The following is a 20,120-nucleotide window of genomic DNA, read 5'->3' as shown; positions in this document are numbered from 1 at the left end:
AATGTTAATTATTTCCTAACGTGGGTTGTCAACCACAAAATTACTCCACATGTTTAATGTACTTAGCAAAGCATTGTGAATTAGCTATAAGTGGAAACATGAAAAGGTTGAGGCAGTCAGAACAACAAATCCAAATTTTGTTGTCAGACTGGCAGAGAATATTGTATTAGAGACTGAAACTAACAATGCTTATGTCACTTGTTAGGGTGGAATAAATTCTTGAGTATTAAAACAACACAATCCACAGGAAAATAGGAAGAGGGATGTGACTTAATGAAAAGGTCAATAAGGTAATAGTTGTTTCTCAATCGGCAGTCTCTCCTCCAAACATTCACACATCATTAACCACACACACGTACATTAACACAACTCAGTTCTCTTCGCTCTCAGCATCACTGCAGAATTCAAATGGCCATCATGTAAAGTGGCATCTTCTGTGCTAAAGAACCAGCACCACAATAGAGATCTGATGACATTTACAGCACTCAGTCTGTTGATGGTGGCATTTTCATGCCTGTCTTTCTCAGCTAATGCCACCAATACTAACGTGACCGCATCCAGTCTGTTCTCAGTCTGAAACATCCCTTGGTAATGAGTTAATTAAGAGCTGAGTCATCAAAGGTTTAACATGTTTTTCTAAATGTAGGATTACATGTAGAACCAACACAAACCACATGCATGCAAATATCACAGACAGCTGTGGCCTTAGAAATATGGAATGTATAAAGCAATTTTCATACTTTCATGTTATTAAAATTAAATGACCAAGTAATCATACAATAATTTTACTTATTTCAGAATAACAATTTTTTTTTTTATTGTCTTCTTTAGAACACAATTTCACTTTCATAATAGACTCCAAACTTACAAAACAACATTCACACTGAAGCTTACAGGACTGTATGAATGCAAGATTTTCATAGTTCATATTTTTCTTCTGTATTGTTAAATACTTCCAAGTAAAACAATGTTCACTGTTTAAAAGTAAAAAAGTAAAAAAATAAATAAAAAAAGAAAGAAAAGAAAGAAAGAAATTAATTAATAATTGAAAAATACTTTTGATTCCACAAGGATGCATTTTGATTACAAGTGACAAAATTATTTTGTAAAATTATAAATGTCTTTACTATTTCAAATTAATGCTGCTCTTTTGAACTGTGCAGTTATCAATGAAAAAATCCTGGAAAAAAGTAACATATTTTCCAACACTGATAATAATAGTAATGTTTTCTCAAGAACCAAATCAGCATAATATGACTTCTGAAGGATTATAGGACACTGAAGACTGGAGTAATGGCAGTTAAAAATTTAGCTTTACCCTCACAAGAAAAAAAATAAAAAAATAAAAAAATAAATATATATATTTACTCTATATTTGATCAAATAAAAGACTTGATGAAAACATTGACCCCAGACCTTTAAACGGCAATGTAAGTGGAGAAAATGAATGAAATGAAAAAGTAATGATTTTCGGACCATGAAAAGTAGTTGTTACATATCTGAATGAGTCAGATCTTAGAAAGTTTGCTGAAACTGTGCTTAAAATAACTATTTGACTATTAGCTGACATCATTGTCCAAATGATCAGCAAGAAATATAAAGATTATGACATTCATTTTTAAAATTTGGAACAATGTGCACAGTACATCATGTACAAAAAAGACCATCAGCATGCATTAAGAAAGTAACTAGGGTCAGTTTTGAAATGCATGCCCATTTCTGTACTGGAATCACAGTCTGACTTGTTATAAAGGAAAATGTGTTAAACAGACGATACTTCATCAGTCATCTGGCCGTGTCTGGAGTGTTGGAGGCACAAGCAGCCAATGGGATTAAGCTGCATATACTCTTTGTGTGTCTCTGGGAGTTAGTTTGCATGCCAGGAAGCAGGAAGGACTGGACAAACAGTCTCCTGCCCCTCCATCAACCCAAGACAACTGGACCAAAGTCAGCAGGAAACACAAGCACACAATCAGAATACAGCCATGTGTGGCGGATCATCTGGGAATGTGGTTGAAAGCATTAATTCCTTGTCAGTTCTGGATGGAAACAGGCACAGTTGGCATTTTATATGGCACACACAATACCAAGAGGCTTACACTGCTGTTTCCTTTACTCACACAGTGAAAGATTACAATGAGCTGCGTGTGGGCACACAAAACACTAACAACACCCCAAAACCTGCACCACTATACCACAAGCCTCTCCAAGCCACTTACTTTGCAAAGAAACACTGTATGTCTTCATTTCCCACTGCAATACATAGAGAGCAGCATGTCTTATTATACAGCTAAAGATAGAAGCCCAGCAGCAGTATTTATAGGTTGATTACAGACAGTCTGTGTTACCGGCCTGGCCACTCTGTCACTGCCAGTGACTGATAAAAAGAAAATTAAATATTATAAATCTAAACAACTAATCCAAATGCTCCGTCTCATAAAGCTCATTTACTCACAGGTCATATTAAAGACTGAAATGGTCCAATAAAGGATATTTATTAATGTGAAAACTGCAATTAATGAAGTCATGCTGAGGTAAGAGTTGCTTGCAGAATGTTTATTTAGAGAAAATCTGACTGGCTGGATGTATCAGGGAATATAATGAGCTTGACAGAAAACAAAACAAAAAAAATCTATAAAAGTCTACCTGTTGTATAATGAACAAGGTGTGAAAATACCACCCGCCAGCAGCCAAATGTGGGGCACTTTTTATCAACTAGAGTAGCAGCCACTACAACAGGTGGCTTCTCTTGAATTTAACTGAAACTTTGACAGTTAGTCTTTATTTTGATTATGTTCTCAAGTAAAAGACAACAGTATATTTGTTATGAATCCTGTCCATGGACTTCCGTCCGATCATATGGACTCTTGCATCATACTAACTGTTACACTACACCCTGGACTACATTTCCCATCATCCATTACACTGATTGCACACAGCTGTCACCAATCTCCTGCTCACCTGAAAGCAATTACACCTAGCATAAAACACACACTTATCTACCTTTCCGTGCTATTCTGTGGTCTTTCCGTGTTCCTAGTTAGTCTTGTGTATTGTTCTGCATCACTCCCCAAGTTTAGCTGCTTTACCAAGCCATTCCTTGTTTCTCTGTTCCCATTCAGTCTTAGTCTAGTCTTTTTTTGTTGCCTTGTTGTCTGTTCCCTGACATTCTGCCTGTTTATATTGGATTACCCCTTTTGTCAAACCCTTTGGATACTGTTCGCCAAACAGTATCCAAATATTCCTAACCCTGGAGGTTATTCCAATATTCCAAATATTCCAATATTCCTAACCCCAGGAATATTCTTTGTCTTGCCTGTGCAATACCTGCTTGCTGTTGTTCGACCTTACCTGTATTTTTGATCGTTTATTAATAAAGCTTGCACATGGAGCCGCACGCCTCTCATCAGCTCCATTACAACATTTGACTAGCTCTTCATCTCAATCTTCACATGTGAAAGGAGGTTTTTCAGAGTTGAATTAAAGTCTGGTCATCTCTGATATGTTTTTTTTTTCTTAATAAAGGTATTATTTATCCTTGCAAAAGTACCATTTTACTTTGACATGCACAAAGCACAATTACAGATATTGTGGGCTGTTATTCAAATCATGAAATGGTAACCCTTTATATTAGGGAACACTAGTCACTGTTAATTAGTTACTTAGTATAGCATGCATACTGATTATTAGTACTTATAAAGCACATATTAATGTCTTATTCTGCATGAACATATTATAGAGCCCTTAATAAACATTATTACTACAAACAAATACCTAACTTTATTATCAATAAGCAGAAAATTTGGAGTTTATTGATGGAAAACTCTTTGTAACATTATAAATGTCTTTACTGTCCTTCTAATTTTAATTTTTAAATAGTCTGTTATTATGCTTTGCTTATATAATTAGTTTAGTTTTAACACTATAAGATTTGCACACAAATCTAAAGTGTTCCTGCAGGCAGTTCAAGAGGTTTAGGTTTAAAGCCTGAGGGAAAACAAGCTGCTGAAAAAAAAAAGTCCAGAGAAGCCAGAACACATTACGAAACCGTCAGTACAGTCTTACTCCCATTGCACTGACCTAGAGTGAGACCGCACACCTTGGTCAACTGTTTATGTAACGTTAGTGACACAATAAGTGACACAGACGCACGACAAGCCAGCAAGAAAACTCAGCAGAGCAGAAACTGTTTCCACCCTGTATAGCTAATGGCTGTTTTTGTAGATGTTTATTGACTTTATATTTCCTCTAAAGCTGGCTCGCATATTTCATACATACTGCTGAAAGAGGGCTTTGTTTCATTTTTTATACTGAGAGCCAAATTTTGCAGACTAGCATCTTTCTCCACTGTAGTCAGACTTCATACGTTAGTAGGAAAGCACAGGGGCATTATGGGAAGACAGCATCCATGCCTCTTCCTTCCCGCCAGAGTCTCAGAGCTGCCGTCGGACTATGACTGCAGATGAATCTCTCTGGTCCTGCACCTGCTGGGGTGATCAAGAGCAGCTTTCCAAGATTAATGCCAGTGTGCTATCAGATCCAGAACAACACAATCCAAAACAGTTCTTAAAATATATATATTTTTTTCTTTTAGACTTTCTGCAGGTCAGGGTAAATTTGAAAAGCAGTTAAAGAAAATCGAAGTAATAAACTGAAGTGGAAATAATATATTATGGAAATTGGTCCATAATATATTGGTATTAGGACATTTATCTGGTCACCCTGCAAAATGTGATGTTCTTCCATAGTGTGTGTGCGTGTGTCTAAAGATTCTTAAATAAAGATATATTAAGAAGGAAACTGACAGAAGATATGAAGTTTTGTATTCTGTAAAACAGATCTTGAAAAATGAATTGAGTTTACAATTAACACAAGAACAAATCTGTCGATGGGGTCAGAACATTTGAATGGAATCGGTTACACTTTATTTTAAGGACAAATTCTGTTCTTAGGGTTAAAAACATTTTAATGTTCTAAATAACCTTTTTACAACTATATAGAAACATACATGATACTAAAAAACCTTTATTTTTAATAGTGCATGTTTTAGTAACATAAACATCTAAAACACAAGTTATTATTCAATGCAGAAACTCTTTCTCACTCTCTATTTTGTTTATTTCCACCAATGTGAATGAGGGAGTCAAATCATAAATGCAAGAAGAAACTAAAATACAAAAAGAAGAAAGTAAAATACAAAAAGAAGCAAGTTAGTAAAAAGCAAGATTGCATGAGTTTGTAAGTAAATCCTGTTTTTCTGATCTGGTACATGGAGACGTATGAATAATATTTTACTATGAGACAGATTACAATTGATTAAAGTGAAGTGTGTTAAGGTTGACAATGAAATTCTGTGTCTTTGTGTATGTTTCTTTTTCTGAGGGGGATCAAATGATTTTTCTTGTGTGTGTGTGGAAGGGAATGCTATTAGAAATACGTCTTTGTTGCTCTAAAATTGGATGTAAGTCTCAAATAGGGGCGCTCATGTCAAACAGCATGGTTAATCACCTTCCCTGCTTGTACTGCGGTCACCTTCATCTGCAACTAATATACATGCAAATCATTTGTGCAGTCATTTTTATGTGCATTCGAACTGAATTTTAAAACAAAAGGATTCAAGATAAAGGATTCTTCAAAATGAAATACAAGCATACAACTAAATCATACTGAAAAAAAATGCATGAAGAAAGATTATGATGGTGGTCTCACATGATGTAATTTAAAAAACATAAGGCGAATCAAGAAAACTGCAGCACAGCATACTGCTCTATTATTTATATTTGTGGATCTCAGCTGCCATAGATGTGTGTGTGCATCGACATATGGCCAGAGAGTATGGGCATTTTGGCCAGGTGTCTCTGCAGTGGTTACGAGGCTCAGGTCAGGCAGGCAAACATCTGGACAGCTGTTACACAAGGGTCCTTACTTATAAACACTGGCTAATTTGTTTCCTGTTTCCTCAGGTGTGTGTGTGTAGCGCAGGTGCACCCAGACTCATAAGTATTTAAGTCTGTTATGCTCATCGAGGTTATGTGTTAAAACAATTAACAATTAAAGGTTCTGTACGTAAGTTTTTGACTCAGCATAAAAATACCATAATATGCTTGCAGATATTTCAGAAACATGTTAAGTTACATACTTGTTTATCTGAAAAACAATGCCAGTTATCGTCCTTTGAAAATGTGTGTTCCGAGCAGGAATGTTTGTTTCTGTTTTGGTTTGTGAAACCCACCCAATGCTAGTTTACCCAATTGTATTTTGGCACCCCTGATTGCCAGTTGGCGGAAAACTCAGCGCATTTCATTTATGGTCAAGTACGCTCGTTCCTGTTGGTGTCATCGATCTGGCAACCTGTGTGTACGTCAATTTTGAGGAGGAGGGGCCGGGTGAAAAAAAACCCTTTCCGATATTTTGAATTAGGTCAGCAATACCTGATTTAGTTGAGTTACCCAATCGGTGTTAATCCTACATACAGCACCTTTAATAGGGTTTATAATAAATATTACATTTTAAAACAACATTTCTATATTAATATATTTTAAAATGTAAATGATTCCTGTGATTCCAGTAAAACTGAACCTTCAGCAGTCATTACTGCAGTCTTAAGTGTCAGAGCAGCTTGCTTCTTTTTCTTTTAAATCAATCTGTAAAAAAACATCAACAACAACCTTATTTAGTGGAGAAGAAATAAAAGTGTAGCACTAAATCTGATAAAGTGTTAGGGGAGAGTGAGGATGGTTGCAACACTTTCATATTTCCTTTAGTTTCTCAGAGACAATATTAGCTACAATATTGGAAGCTACTCACCCACATTGCTGTAACGCGTACATATGACAATGAATATACAGTTTATACTTGCAAAATCATTGACATCAATGACAATCATTTATCTACAAATCAAGTATACTAATGGGGACACAATGATCTTGGTTTAAATGCTGAATGGAATATGACTGACAGCTGCAGCAGAGAAAAGAGTTTACCTTAACTTTAATGTAAGGACTTAAATATTGTCCTCACATTAAGCTATCATATGGCTTCAGAAGACTTGGAATATAGAGTACAAAAACGTTGTGCTTAATAATACTTTTATGCCTTTTGTGTCGCTTAACAGTAACACAGAATGCATAATATCGGATTTAAATCGGTGCATAGAAAATTCAAAAGCACAGCCTTTTTTAAAAAATAGAAAACTTTTGTCAACTGTCACTTGATCAATGTATTGTGTCTGTGCAGAATATAAGTTTATGCTTGATTTTAATACTGTGTGTCTTACCTACAGGATCCAGAACATTTCTTTTTTTTTTTTTTGCAATCGTTGTTCATGAGTAATATTTTTGCTTTTTTATTTTTTTTAATAGTGTATGTTTAGAGTAAAAATATATATTTTTTTGCATTTAGTACTGCCCTTCAGAAACTAAAACAAAGATACTTACATTTCTCTCATGAACATAAACTTTTAACCTCAACTATACACACAATGTTGATTTGCATGTGAAATAGCTAGCAATGTAAAATGTAAAAATAAGGTATATAGCACCCCCCCCCCCCCCACACACACACTTTTTTAAATATATATTATAACACAAGCAAAAAAGACAGACTGTCTGGTCAAAGTTTGTATTTGACAAGCGAGCACAGAGCCAGAAGATCTTTGAGAACCTGAGAGTGTGGATCGCTATTTTACTGATCCCCACCTGCTGAGAAACACAAGCATACAATTACCCTCCACTCACAGCTAATCTGCTGAAATGAATCATGTTATTATGTGTACAGACACGGGTAATTCCATGTTCTAGTCCTTCTATTTGTTGAAGCAAATATAACATCCCTGCAGAATTCTGAAATGGCGATTAATTTTCAGTTAATTTCTTTTCCTGCCAAAATGTCTGAAATGCATTTGGTTTAAACACAGGAAATTGCATCAAACAAGCATTAAAAATAAAGCTTTCAGACACTGTATTTATTTCAGAGCTATATTTGTTGCTCATATACGACATATATGATCCTATGACATACATATTTGATAATTCCAGGAATTCTGACCCACATCTCTGACACATCTCCAGAGGACTGAACAAATACAGTACCAGAATAAACTAGTGTCAAAAAGATGCAAATTCTCAAAGACTACACATGTGGTTCATTTAAAATGGTTATGTGAATGCAAATGTCTCTTATAAGCGTAACAATTGGTATTAACATTTTTCTCGGGTGAGCAGACTACAAGTGGTCAGGAGAGACACATCATCATTTATACCTGGTAGTAACATGCGTTTCAAATGCATCTCTTTTGAGGATTTTGTGACCAAATACATCACTATGCCATGTTACTGCATGCTGATAAAGATAACACACACACACACACACACACACACACACACACAAAACAACAAAAAAAAGGTAAAAGTTTTTAAGAAATGAATACTTTTATACAAGATTGCTTTAAATTGGTTAAAAGTGACAGTTATATTGGTGCACACAATAAAATAAAATGCATTCTTTTATTTTGAACTTTCTATTAATCAAAGAACCTTGAGAAAATATGTATCACAGTTTCCACAAAAATATTCAACATTGTTAACATTGATATTGATAAAAAATTTAAATTAAATAAAAATTTGCTGAGTGATTTCTGATGGATGATGCAATTTTGGAGACAGGAAATTTCTGACTAAACATTTCAGGATTAAATAACTGATAAAGAATATTTAAAAATACAATTATACAATACAATTAAAACAGTTATTTACTGTATTTTCTATTAAATAAATTCCTTAACTTTAACTTTTGAAGCTTTCTTCCCCCAAAGTTTCCAATCGAATGGCAATTTTCTTTGAAAGCAGCATCTAAATGACAAAGTTAAACCCTTTTTTTTAACACAGCAGTGGACTGACAGGTCAGTATTTGCTGCTGTCTGTGACGAACAGCATTTGGACTGATTATCATTTACACTACAAATGCAATGTGGCCACATGCATTTCTGATTACATTCAAAAGGGTTTTAAGCAGAGATGTATAAAGTACTAGAGACCCATACTTGAGTAAAAGTACAAGTGCTCTATCAAAAAGGTGACTTGAGTAGAAGTTGAAGTGCTCTTTAAGCACCACACTTAAGTAGTACAAGTATTGTGTTATGTAGTTATTAAAGAAAGTAGTCAAAAGTTTGAACATATTGTTTTTACTATTTCAAATGATTAACCTAAAGGACAATCACAATTCCTTTGACTGTAACTTTTCGTAAAAAAAAAAAAAAAAAAAAACTGATTAAATTTGCAAAATTATGTCATTAATAGCTTACCCTCATGTTGTTTCAAACATGTAAGACCTCCGTTTATCTTTGGAACACAGTTTAAGATATTATAGATTTAGTCTGAGAGCTCTCAGTCCCTCCATTGAAGCTGTGTGTACGGTCTACTGTCCATGTCCAGAAAGGTAAGAAAAACATCTTCAAAGTAGTCCATGTGACATCAGAGGGTCAGTTAAATATAAAAAATAGCAAAAACTACGACTTTATTCAGCATTGTGTTCTCTTCCGTGTCTGTTGTTAGACAGTTCAAAACAAAGCAGTTTGTGATATCCGTTTCGTGAACGAATCATTAGATGTAACCGGATCTTTTTGAAACAGTTCACCAAATCGAACTGAATCGTTTTAAACGGTTCGCATCTCCAATACGCATTAATCCACAAATGACTTAAGCTGTTAACTTTTTTTAATGTGGCTGACACTCCCTCTGAGTTAAAACAAGCCAATATCCCGGAGTAATTCATTTACTCAAACAGTAGACTGACTGAATTGATGTGAAGAGAGAACTGAAGGTGAACACCGAGCCGAGCCAGATAATGAACAAAAGGCTGACTCGTTCACGAGTCAAGAACCGTTTACGAATTCGTGTCCGATTCGAGAACCGAGGGGCTGATGATACTTCCCATGTGTGATTCAGCGTGAAGCAAATCGACACACAGCGCTGGACCGAACTGATTCTTTTGGTGATTGATGCTGAACTGATTATGTGCTAATGTTATGAGCGCCGGCAAACCGAAGGCTTGCAATCATCGCCAATGACGTCATTACGTCGAGTGCAAAAGAACCGGTGAACTGTTTTCTTCAACCGGTTTATTGAATCGAACTGTCAGAAAGAACTACTGGTGATCCGGAAACCGATGCAACCCGTTCTTGACTCGTGAACAAGTCATTATCTGGCTCGGCTCGGTGTTCATCTCTCTCTTCACAGCAGTTCAGTCAGCACGCGCAGTCTTCTTAATCGCTTGATTCGCTTAATGATGTGCCAGCTTCATCAAACCTGCCATCTACAGTTCTGGCAGTGGTAATGTGGGTAACGAGTAACGATGCAGCACATAACAAAAATAACGGAGTAAAAGTATTAAACTCATCGAAAATATGTACTGAAGTAAAAGTGGAAGTAGGGGAAAAAAATAATACTCTAGTAAAGTACAGATACCGCCTTTTAGTACTTAAGTACAGTAGCGAAGTAGTTCTACTTCGTTACTATACATCTCTGGTTTTAAGTGGTCTGATCATAAATGTTGTCAGTCCAATCGCTGGTCGTCAGTTCTGTTAACCCTAAGGGCCCTATAATACATCCAGCGCAATGCGACGCAAGGAGCAGCGCCAGGGCTGTAGCTGGGGTTTGTGGGAAATTAGGAATGTATTTAATACATTACATTCAACCAAAACTACAGACAGCTGTTTTTATGACGATATTTACACACAATATTTAGTAACTATCTATACTTTGTTGACCAATTAACAAGCAAATTCGGTGTTCAAGCGTTTTGAGAAGTCTTTCTCTGCGTGAGTCCTGAACACCAGAACACAGCGGTACTGAATTGGGCTTCTTTTTTTTGTTCAAACTACGATTTGTATTTGTTCATTCAGTTGCAGGAGGGACTTCGAGGAGCACTTCGCAGAAGAGAGCTCGGTTCAGTGTCACTGTCCGTGATATACGACTCTCTCTCTGCGTGTGCACCGAACACAGTGCGAGAGTAACCGGCTACTCAGTTGAGCTTTTTTGTGTCTTATTTTTGGATGCTTTAATAGTTAAAACGACAAGCGGTAAGGCTTAAAACACATTAAAAAGATAAGCTTTTGTGACGATGCGGAGCAGTGGCCTGTCAACTGTCCTGAGCATCTTTTTAGGCTGGCCTCAGCCAGACGGTTGAGATCGTTGGGGGCCCCCCCTCAGCCGCGGGCCCCTATAATCATCACCACCTTTCACCCCACTAGCGACGGCCCTGCGCAGCACAAGTTTGTTTGCTAGTTTCAGTTTGGTGCCGTTCGCATTTTCCTGTCCAGTGCTTAATCAGTCGCTTAATTAGCAAATGCATTTGCTCTCATTTTTGCGCCCATGAGTGTGCTGGTCTAAAAAAGGGGTGTGTTCGGGTGCATTGCTAGTGGAATGCTATTTTAAGTCTGGAGCATTTTTTTTTCTTTGTTATTTTAAAGAGCGTACATGCTGCTTATTAAACACAGGGATGCACATCAGCACACAAACATGCCAAATATTAAAAATGAAAGGATTGCAATGCATAATATTTTTTTGTAGGCTAATCACATATTATATATATATATATGCCTACATGTCATAATGGATAGTCATTGCATGTAGCCTGTCAGCATTAGGCTATCTATTTGCTCACACACAAGCAGCTCCGTTTCATCTCGGAGATGCGTTCTGTCTTTGCCAAATTCTGCCGTGTAAATAGTCAATCCGTCATGGCATGAGTGCAACTGGCACTTAAAGGTAATGGAAGATGAGACACTGATTGGTCTAATGCACGTTACACCCCAAAAGAACACCCATTACTCATTAAAAGAATAGCGTTTTGAGTAATGGGTGTTTTTTTGGGGCGTAACATGCAATAAACCAATCAGAGTCTCATCTTCCATTCCCTTTAAGAGCCAATTGCGCTTGTGCCATGACGGATTTTGCTATTTACACGGCAGAATTTGGCAAACGCAAAGACAGGACGCAAATGCATTTGCTAATTAAATGGCGTGCCGCTGGACGGGAAAATGCGAAAAGGCGCCGCATTTTCTAGCAAACAGACTTGTGCAGTGCCTTGCGTCGCATTGCATCGGGTGTATTATAGGGTCCTCAGATCTACAGCACTAAAACAGCTGGTAAACATTACCTTTTTTTAAAGTATGCGTTTGTGTGTTTCGCCAGTGTTTCGTAACAGAGATAAATGTAACACCTCTAGAGATGCTCAACAGATGCTGGAACTCTATCAGTGCTGAACACACAAACCACTTTCTTCTGTATCCAACACTTACACTTTCTTCTGTGTCCAACACTTACACGCACTCAAACACACACTGTCTTAAAAAATGAACATAAACAGAAGCTGCGTTTTTCATCTAAATTACATTTTACAATCCTGGCTCGCTTTCCTTTGCAGCCTCTCTCTCCTCCTTCCCAAAATACTTTCCATCATTTTGTTAAGTATTGTAAGGTCAAAATGTATATTATTTATACTCATAATGTGTGCTCTTTATGGCTAAAGTATGGGCAAAAATATCCATTGACAGGTGTAGCAAAGTATGAATCACACCTCACACAAAAATCACTGTCAAACCAAGCAGCTTTCTGTTGGTCATCACTGTGAATTTGCTCTCTTATTAATCCATCCCTCCTCCTGAGGCTCCTCCTGTCCTAACAGTTTCACTCCATTTCCTCCATCCTTCCACTCTCTATTTGGGATCTCATCCTCTGTTCCGCTGTACTGGTTCTTAATACAGTACTGTACAAAGATTACAGAGACACTTCCACAAGTGTCATCCCATGAGAAATGAATGTTCTGCTGATGAACCTCTAAGATCTTTTTTTTTTTTTTAAAGCGAGAGTAAAACCTATACTGAATTTACTTGTTTTCATTCTATTGTGTTATTTTTTTTATTTTATTATTATTAAGCCATGGCTGTGGCAATGTATTTATCTGTCTCACCCCTCCAACTGCCACCATTTGCTCAAATATGTCCCAAAGACTAAATCCTTTGTTGTGTCGACTGTTTTCTTTTTTTAAATCTCCAAGTTTTGCTGTGATTGTTTATTGACCTGTCCAAAATGTTTGTGATTATATATATATATATATATATATATATATATATATATATATATATATATATATATATATATATATATATATATATATAAAATACTACTGCTAATAATAATAATAATAATAATAATAACAATAATCAGATACAAATAAAATGCAGGTAGACCTTAAAACCTCTATTATTGCAAACTGCCAGTCTATAACTGATTCTGCGTACAAGTTTGGGGAGATGGTTGAGGCATTTTGTGTTCCCAAATGTATTCTATATATAGCCTAAGCTAATAGCACAAATAGATATGAATTTATTTGAAGCAACATTTACTGTTAACATAGCTGCTCTTAGACACTGCAAACACTGGATCATGAACTGTTTGCATGAACTGTTTACACTGAAACAGGCAACACATACATTTCAATTTTATTTTAAATGTGAACCTTTAAAAAATCCTCTGATCCAGAATAAGCCAATTCAATACTTCTATAACGGAATAACTAACAGCAAAGAGAAGTCTGATAACAAAAGTTTAGAGGGAGTCATAATGTTTCTTCAAACCTGTGCCCTTTAACAGACCTGTGAGAAAGTGATACTTTCAGAAAAAAAATCTAAGACGTGAGAGAGAGAAAGAGAGAGAGAGAATAAAAACAGTGACTCAAGCATTAAGCCCAGTTAAGACCAAGCACTTCAAACGCCATGGCAACAGGAGTCAAAGGTTAATGAAAGGGCACTTTGGCGAAGGGATGAAGACATGACAGAGGAATAAAAAAGTGGATTACCCAGCTCTGATATCAAAGAGTCCCTCCCTCTCACTGGAATACCTCAGGGTCTAAGTTTGATCAGACTGTCTTAGTCCTCGCTGTCAGCCAGTGGCAGTTACCACAGTAAAACTAAAAGAAAACAGATTAAAAACATACAGATGTCATAGCAATTAACAGTCATCCGCATGATTAAACTCGCATCTCTGGTGTAATTTGTGTTGTATTTAAATCACGTCTCGTTTCACCTCTTCACCTCTGCTGTTTCTTTGCTTAATCTTTTGCCATGCTCCAGACTGCAGGAGTCAAGAGGTTATATTGATCAGAGAGATGATTCATCATGCCTTCATCACCAGAAACACAGAGCAAAAAAGAGACACAGAGATGAGCTTTATCTTTGAGGACTCTTCAGTGGTTTTAGTGAGTTGCCTTCATTATAATGGATGCAGGGATTACATTAGTTCATTAGTGCCATGGTTAGCAGTTATTGTAAGAATTGTCAACCTTTTTCATTCACATCACAAAATTAAGATACTTGGAAAAAACTCAGAACCTCAGAATAGACTTTAGTCTATAGGTAGGAATCAAATGTACACACACAACAGAAAATACCAAATATAAAGATGGCATTTAAAATATTGGCTACTAGTTGTGCACATAATATCATGTTTATGGGTCATTATTTTTAAATGTCCAATGAAGTATTAAAAACTACTATGATTTTTATTAATTTATTATGATTTTTATTAATTTATTAACAAGGAATATAACTTTATTTCAGAATAAATAACATATCATTGCAGAATTAAAAGTGCTAACTAATCAAAACATTTTCTATCATCATATTTTTTTTATCTAGTTGATTTGATCTGTATGTATCAGTATATATATATATATATATATATATATATATATATATATATATATATATATATATAACATATATATATATACTGTTGCTTATACTCTGATATAATGGTGTTAAACTATAACATATTGAGATCTGTATTTAGAACTGATGACTCTTTTGTTGATTTTAAATTTATTGTATCCAAAATCCTTCTGTCAGTCCCTTTCTCTTCATGATACCCTATATATCGAATACAAATGCCTATTGGGAATATGGAACCATTTTGGCCACAGATATTCTGAACGGAACTGAATGGACACACAAGCTACATGCTGTTTGTGTGAATAAAATCCCCTTTGATTGGTCATTCACACTTGGCAGCCACAAAAAGGACAACCCTCCACCTCTCCTGCCTCCTAATATTTTAGGGATTCTTTGACCCAATTATACACTATAAATCATAATGAATAAATAAAGTTGAGAAGAGAGTTCTTTCACACTTTTCTTTTATAGGGTAGAACCCTTCACACATTCTCAATCTTGACCGCCTGCTTTGGATGTTAAATTGTCCATGCAGAATTAATGACCACCATTGCCCTATAACACTCCATTACCCTGAGTGGAAACAGATGGGCAGCAGAAGAAGGGTATCGTGGGTAAAAGTTTCTCCCAGCTCAGTCTCTGTTCTCCCTTTCTTTGGTTCTGCAGATGTGCTATAGGCTCTTCACTCCCAACTGGAAATCACTGATGGCTTCTGCCACTGCGCTGTCTAATTAGGGGAAAAAATGTCCTTTTAATATCCACATACATTGGCTTTTAGCAGTAGTGGGTCATTCCTCTTATGCAGGTTTCTTATGCAACCTGATATATAAAAAGTCTATTGGGTTTTAAGAACTATGCTATAGTTTTTGTTATTTAATTTGATTAATAAAACAAACACATAAAGAAACACCTGTCATGTTTCTTAATAAATTGGCAGGTGCATAGCAGCATAGAACATATAATATCTGCTCAAACTTTTCATAACTTTTTTTTCTTGTTATTCTAAAAAAAATCTATATTGCACTACATCAAAACACAACTTGAAGTTTATGCAGATCTGCTATAATTTAAGTAATACAATGACTTGACACTTAAATTAATACGATTAATAAATTTCACCATTGAGTTTACTTTTGTTCACTGTTCTGCCTGGGTTTGATTTAATGCATTTTATTTTAATAAAATGTATAATAATTTTTAATATTATTATTATTAAAAATTATAATAATTTTTAATAATAAAATGTATTTTAATAATAAATTATCCCTAAATAATACATTTTTTTAATAATTTACCAGTAAACAGGGGCTGTTATGTAAATTGTAAAAAATAATTGTGCAGTTGCTTTGTAATTATTTATACAATTCTTTTTGAGTTGTTTCTAATACACTAGTTTATTTTTTAATTTTTTATTGAATGTGACACTTGTCATGGCACTCCACTTAACAGTCAGTTTTTAGAAATCAGACAAAATAAAGTCGTTATAATCTCAACTTGAATACAGTTTTGAGTTGTAATATTTATAAATCATAATATTTATATAAAATAGATTATTATTAATAATTATTATTAAAAGTTGAATTATACAGATTAGGGTTTATGGAAATGAGTCTATCAGGTTAAACTTTGACAGGCAAATTGTGCTGTCCATAGAGTTGTTACAGAAAAGAGCTGCTGTCCGCGCAGCTGGGAATGTTTTAAATACGATTAGGAGTTTGTTTAAACAAAGAGAGGGGTGAAGAGAATGAAGAAGTAAGGGAGACAGAAAGGACAGTAGACCGGGTGATACCGCACCTCTTCTCTCACTCTTTTAATTTACTTCAAGGGTGAAGGTGTGAAATTTAATAAATGGAAATTAATAGATGCCAAAACCATTGTGCTGGCATGAATAAATTAATTTCCATCAAAAGAAATGGTCTTGCATCACTGTTCTGAGTATGTGTGTGTGGAGATCAGAGCAGATGGAGTAAAGCCAAATGTATTCCGGTCCGTTTCTGAGAGGTTTGTTCAGCATGGCAGGTTTAATGTACAGTATGTCTGTATGGGACTTTTAGGCAGCCGTTACTGTCTTGTTGGGCACCTGAAAAGGGTGCTGTAAGGAAAAAAATGAAATAAGATCATATCCAGAGTTCAGGTTTACCTGTAAATATTATTTATCTGAGCATTTTCCAGATCAGTTTATACTTTATACCAGAAAAACTGTAGGAAACAACATGATAACAAAACGAAAATTGACGAAAACACAGCAGCATTAAATATGATTTTATTTATTGCTTACAAAAAAAAAGACTTGACTATGTGTAATGTGTAACTATGTTATTTGCAAATAAATTGGTGATTTTGTTCATAAAATTGGTTAATCTAAATAAATTATCTGAGCAAACCTCCCAGTGCTTTGCCTGAGAAGAGCATTTAATCATTTCCTCAGTCACTAAGTGAACAAATAAAGAAATAAGTAAACTGAGATACTATTGAACAACTGAAGAACAAAAAGAAGTTTAGAAAAATTTAAATCAGGTGCCATTGTATTTTACAAGAATTTATGATGATTTTATAAGAGCTCAATCAGTAGAAAGAACGAAGCAGAGAGAAAAAAAATCTAAATCAATTAGATGAAAGTCAGGAACCCTATAAAGACCTTAATAAGATGTTAAAAAAAGCATGTTGGAAAGCTCATTTAAGCCTGCCCGGTCCTTGATGTTTTACTGTTATTGATTGGTTTGGTTTCTCTGCACGCTGAACCACAACAAAAAACAACAAATACTGTTGTCGAAAAACATTCACACATCGCAAACCCTCACACACACTCAAAATCCTCCACAGATTTTTCTAGGCAGATCATTCTCCTTGATTCATTAAAAGTCCTAGCAGGATCCCTCTCATTCATCTCCTCTCTGATGAGAACTCTGATTGTCCACCCCAGTGGATCCGAGTTCAATAACTGAAGCCTAAAGCTCTGGATTAAAATCTATGCATTATAGAAAAGTTAATCATCTTTTGGTAATTCAAACCTCTTCGATTCAGATTCCACCTCTGGTTTGAGATCCTTCAGGTAAAGCCTTTGTAGGCTCTGAATATCTTTGTGACAAAGTAGAAATCAAAGACTGACTGAAAACTGTTTGTGTAATTGTCTAGTGTGTGTCCTGTTGAGTTTCTCAGTGTGCCGTGATACACTGTGGCCTCAGCGCTGCCACTAATGTAGAAATATGTGTAGTAGTGTTGGCTGACCTTGCTGTTTGTGTACTCGTGTGTGAGTGTGTGTAGATAAATGTCCTGAGCCTGTATTGAGTAAGAAGGTCTTAGAGCTTGAATCACAGCAACAGCATTTCTCTCTGTCATTCTCGCTCACTTATTAATATAATAGTTTGATACAAATATTAACAATAACATTAATTTCACTTTCAATTATTGTTAGTTATTTACTTCTCAAATTTATAGTTATTATGTTGTTGTTATTGTTGCTGTTGCTATTCATATTTCAATAGTTCAATAATAATAATAATAATAATAATAATCACAATCACAATAATAACAAGGATCCTATCATTCTTCTTCCTAAAAATGTAGGAAATAAAAATACTTTATATTTTAATAATTTATATTAATAATAAAATACTTAATTATTATTATTAGCATCATCAAAATTTCTATTTTAATGAACTAATTTAATAATGATAATTATAATCATGCATCTTGCTTTCTGAATTAACAAACTAATTCATTATATTATTATTATTATTAGAAGTAGTAGTAGTAGTAGTAGTGGCAGTATTCACCACCCACTCACCCACTTAATTTGCATATAACTGTTACAGCATTTCACATAGACCTAATCTTTTTTTGTAGGCAATATACAAAATAATATTCTAATATTTGTCTTTATTTAAAAATTAAAATATTTAATTGCATGAAATATTAAAAGCAAAAAGTATTATTATTAATAATAGTATTAAAGCAGTGGCTGATTGCGATTAAACCTTTTTAACATTAGTTAGTGTGTAATGTTGCTCTTTGAACATAAACAATATCTGCAAAGTTACGAAGCTGAAAGTTCAATACAAATGGAGATTTCTTTTAAAATTCTGTCAGTTTAATGCCTACAAATACTCTGGTGGGGACTACAAGGAGTTACTTCCTGGGTTCGTGACATCACAATCCCTGATAAACCCTGCCCCTTGGAAAGCAAGCAAAGGGGGTGAGGCCATGCTGTGCTGCTTTAGAGAAAAGGCTCCAGCAATGAACGTTTACAAATTATACACTTATTTTCACATAGCTATGAGAAGCATTAAACATGGTTTGCAGTTGCTGTACTGTATTAAAGTTTCAATCAGGATAAAAGTGTATATTAAAAGCTAACATAAGCAGTAGCATTTACAAATAACAGCATATCTAAAAGTATGAGACAACAACAAACAAAAAACATAGTTTTACCATTAAAAGCTGTGCTTGCACAGGTTCTGCACGATCCTGTTCAATAATATCCTCTGCTTTTCAATTGGGCACAAATTGATAAGGGATATTAAGGACACTATTGTTTACAATACAACCGGAGCACATGCTGCTGAGGTGAGGTGCGGGACGTTTAGATGTGCTAAGAGGTAGAGGCAGTTTATCCAAACACAACACTCACATGACTAGCTAACCAATCAGAGCCCATCACCTATATCTGAGAGAGGGGCTTCATAAAATAAGGAAATTATCAGCCCGTTTCTCAGAGAAGGGACAGATAAGTGTGGAATAAAGGTAAATTATGTGAAAAATTATGTTTTTTTTTTGTTTTGTTTAGTTTTTTTACTGCACCCCATAAACATAATTAAGCCTAGAAAAAAAAAAAAATTAAACCACTACTTTAAATCACTTTATTGATAAGTTGAGCTTATTAATTAACTAACTTATTTATAATGGCAATTATTATTATTATTAACTAAGACGATGATATAATAATAATAATTAATAATAGCAATTAAATAATATAATAAAAATACTTAAAATTAATCATTACAAATGAACACTATAATACAATATTGACATTAAATCAGGATGTGCAGGAAGTAAAAGTTGAGCATTTTATTTTAATACATTTTAATAGAAGAATGAAATATTGGGAAAATATTTTGTTCTAGTGACTTCCGTTTGGTGCCTGAAATTGTGGAAAGTGAGAAGACCTGAACCAGAAGACTAAGTTCAGTAAGATACTGCACTGCAAGATTATGGAGCTTTGTAGGTATTTTATACTGAATTCTAGATCAGTAGCTTGTGTAGTTGACAGAATATGGTCAAATAATTGTACTTGTTTCCACAGCTAAATGTGTTTAGTCGACATGGATATGCCTGCATACACCTTGAACCACACACACACACACACACGCACACACACACACACACACACACA

The sequence above is a fragment of the Carassius gibelio genome, chromosome A8 (genome assembly GCF_023724105.1).
Source record: "Carassius gibelio isolate Cgi1373 ecotype wild population from Czech Republic chromosome A8, carGib1.2-hapl.c, whole genome shotgun sequence".
Classification (NCBI taxonomy): Eukaryota; Metazoa; Chordata; class Actinopteri; order Cypriniformes; family Cyprinidae; genus Carassius; species Carassius gibelio.
This window is presented reverse-complemented; position numbering follows the sequence as displayed.